The sequence below is a fragment of the Lasioglossum baleicum genome, chromosome 11, assembly GCF_051020765.1.
Source record: "Lasioglossum baleicum chromosome 11, iyLasBale1, whole genome shotgun sequence".
NCBI lineage: Eukaryota > Metazoa > Arthropoda > Insecta > Hymenoptera > Halictidae > Lasioglossum > Lasioglossum baleicum.
In genome coordinates this window covers 5,137,211-5,141,306 of record NC_134939.1, presented here as the reverse complement: position 1 = coordinate 5,141,306, position 4,096 = coordinate 5,137,211, and positions in this window count along the sequence as shown.

The window sequence follows — 4,096 nt, the reverse complement described above, 5'->3', positions numbered from 1 at the left end:
TCAACCGATTAATCAACGTTTTCTTACATTCATGAAAGTATAATCGAAAACTGTCATTATAATTGCAAAATAATATAAAAAAATAACTGAAGTTCATCTCTAAAAAGTTAACAAGTCAATGCAGACGAATTAAACATAGCAGATTTTCTATTTTAATTCTAGAGAACTGTGAATTTATTTATATTTGTATCATTAAATAAGTATTCCGTATCGACATCTACATCTTGATTGTTTACGGATTAATCCAATCTTAAAATTGTGCAAATAAAAACTGTAAAATATAAATTATGAAACAAGATTTTTAGAACCAGAAAAATCATTCTGTTATAATTTATTTCAATTTTAGAGTAAGTGCACAATGTTGAATATGATCTTGTTTGTTTACGGACTATTAATATTTTAAATTGTGTAAATAAACTATGAAATATAATTTATAATACAAAATTTTAAAAAACAGAAAAGACTCCGTTTATGTCAAACTGATGGCTTACAAATAATTAAGAACACAGATATGTATGCACACTTCGAAAATCAAATAAAAATTCAAATGGGTTAAGAATTTAATTAGTAGACTGCGGATCTTTATGCAAAATAAAAATTGTCTGCATCGATTGCAAGAAATAGAAACTAAATTGAATGTTATTTCTTCCCTTAATGATCTTAATAGAGGAAAAATCATATATTGACATTTTTAGTTTCAAACATTTTTCAATAATTTGGAATTTCATCTTCTCAATTTTGCTATAAATGCATAAAGATCCGCAGTCTATTAATTAGAGAGCAAAAATAAAATACCACGGATAGTTTATTAAAATATGTAATATTCCTGGTATATGGAATTATAGTGAATCGTTAAAGTGCATCAAATGCGCAGTTTAAACGCGAGATTATTCCGAGGCGATGGTTTCCGCTGTCGTTTTCTTAAAACTCGTTTTTTCCGATGCGTGTAAATCCAAAACTAAAAAGAAGGAAAAACCTTGCCCCTTCTTATTCGACCTCCCCTCTCGCATCCTGTGATAAATAGCAAGATTACGAGTCTACGTGTCGTCCAATGAACGATGCTGCTGGCTCGTGGACCATATGTTCCTCTCCAAGGTTGTGAGAGAGACCATTGCCTGAACTTGGACCACGTTTCACGGCGTGAACCTCGAAGCCGCGCCGCGCCGGCCTTTAACAATTCGGCCGATTATCCGGTGAAATTTATAAAACACATTTTTCACGCAGAACGAGATTAAAGGGAGGAACGTCGAAAGATTGCCGTTCATATTTCAGTATCGTTCACGGACGGTAGCTTTCGCATACATTTGGGTTTATTAACTGCGACGGGGGTGTGGTCCTTTCTCCCGGGATAGAAGAATAGTGAGTGATTACGAGAGAATACGATTATTATGCAGAATTTTATTACTCCATTAAAATTTCATAGTACGATCCCTTAGATACCGTTAGCCGAGCTCTTCTCGAGAGAGTTACGATCTCTGGAAAATCTTCGATTCTCAGAAACTTTTGCTATTTCGAGGAATAAGAAATACTTGGCGCTTAGAACCTCTTATACAGACTTCGCCGTGAGGATGAATATTTATTATAAAATATTTAGCTACCTACTTTGATTATCTCTTTGCAAACAATCAAACTTACTCAACAATTTGCTGAGACTGTGCCTTGCCTCTCACTCACACACAACCGACCCCTCAATATTTACTTATATACTTGTACAATAATTATTAAGAAAAATTGAATTGCTTCGTTGAGGTGTTATTCTACTGTATCAATATTTTTGTTAATCAATTTTGTTTAGATCCACGGAATTAAGAAGCTAATGTTTTTGAGTAGTTAAAAGACTAAATGCAAAGTCTTATTAACACATTAGTAAGGTCTGGGTTACAAAGCATTCGTACACATTTTAAAAACGAATAACTTCTTCAAAATTGGACCCAATAGCTCAGGTTTTTTTCAGACGTTAGAATGATTTGTATGTGTACTAGCTAATGTGTAAATAATTTTTTTTAATCGTCATTGGTCGCAATTGCGGAGGAAAATACAGGATTAATATACTTATCGCAATGAATATAAGGTGTTCTTTCATATTTTTCAACTTTACGATCCGAATGGGCAGGGAGACGATGACGCCGCGCCGTACGGGCCTAGCGACGAATGTCTCTTTAAATTTCTTTTGTCCCTCGAGGCACGCACACGATCATGTTCTGTCTCATCGACACGGTCGTGGCCTGTAGTAGTAGGCTTTTGTCTATACGTATAACTCCACGCAATCAAATTTTCCAAATAACTTTAACAGCTTATATCTCAATAACTACTTATTTGCGACATGTGGCTTCTATCAAACTTTTTCTCTTCTGGATGAGTGGAAGGTGTTGCTGTAAAAAGCAACTTTACCAACGATTTTGCGGCAAGTTTCTCTTACAAATGTCCGCCGATCCAGAGGTGCAGATTCACCCCTAGAACGGTTGACCATTACTTTTATACGCCCTGTACAAAGTTTCATCGTAATCGATCAAGGTTCTTATGAAATATAATTGGTTGAAAATAGCAAAAATTGTAAGAATCTGCGATTTAAATGAATCGCAAACCCTCTATATTTTCTATATTAAAAAATAATTTTTACATATTACAATGCCCATCGCTTTTTTATACATCAACCGATTTCAATGAAACTTTGTACATGCATATAACTGACTTAGATTTACGAAATTACATGTTTTAAATTTTCATCAGGCACAGGTGAAAAATTTAAAAATCGTGACCTTTACTTTTTCCTCCGCAATTGCGACCAATAACAATTTACAAAAAAAATTATTTACACATTAGCTAGTAAACTAATCCATCTAACGTCTGAAAACAACTCAACCTATTGGGTCCACTTTTGAAAAAGTTATTCGTTTTTAAAATGTGTACGAATGCTTTGTTTGTACACCGATCTATGTCAGGTTTTTTAAATTTTATAGGAGCGCAATATTAAACTCAAATGTGAATTGCAATAATACAAACCAGCTGGAAATGACATAGGCCCTTTTTGCATTGGAAAAAGACTGAACACTAAATTTTTTTTATCGGTCTGTTTTATGAAATGTTAAAGCAAAATAAGTTCCTAATGTGCGTGTGTGCGCTCCCATAAAAGTTTAAAATCCTGACGCAGACCCTTCTTCCAGACACTCATTCAATCGTTAGTCAATGTCCGTCAGTTGGTCGTCTAATTCCAACAAGGTGGTGTTGCTAATTCACTCATCCGAAACAATTACAAAAATTAACATCAGCGTCACGATCGCTGCAGTTAAGATCTTTGGCAGTCCCCCAAAGCAGAATCTCCCGCAGTTCCGGAGTTTCGATTTCGGTTCTCCGATGCGTATCCAAGAATTTTTCCCACACTAAAGACAGCTGTCGTAATGAGTTGCATCCTCACGTCTCTGTTCTTCGCTGCTCAGCCGATTTATCTATCAGCTAACTTCCTCTAGGCGTCTGTAGCCGCCGCATTTTTCGGTCGACGATGCATGCCCTACGTGACAATGCAGGTTCCTTTTTCCCTTTATTGTGGTTTGAGGCGCGGAGGGGCAGGCGAAATTTGAGAAACGAGCCCATAGGAGAGTATAAATCGTCCCCGATAACGCAGATAACAGCCGGGTCGATCGGAATTTGCGATTCCAACGGTGCCCGTAGAAACGCTGCGAACTGCGAACCTTTCTTCCTCCGTTCCCATTCCGCTCGGAAAAAATCTTCGATCTCCCGGTGAACATGTTTGAAACAGTTCTGGTAACATCGACTAAATATTTAAGTGAATTGCAATTTTTTAAAAATTTCTTTTACACGCCATTTAGTGGACTATAATCATTTTAACACCTTGAAACACTCAAATCCTTTTGGAAATTTTAAGAAGTTAATTGTAAGGAAATCAAATAAACTGCGTTTCTATGATTTTATCGAGTGACAATTTGGTGTTCTCTTTATTTAGAGCGGCCCCTAGACGATCAATATTATCGTCAATATATGGCACAACGTATTGCACAATAATGCATATTGCTGGCTCACCGACACAAGACATTATTATTGCCCAATAAGTTCGTACACGACTGATGACGCTTCAGTT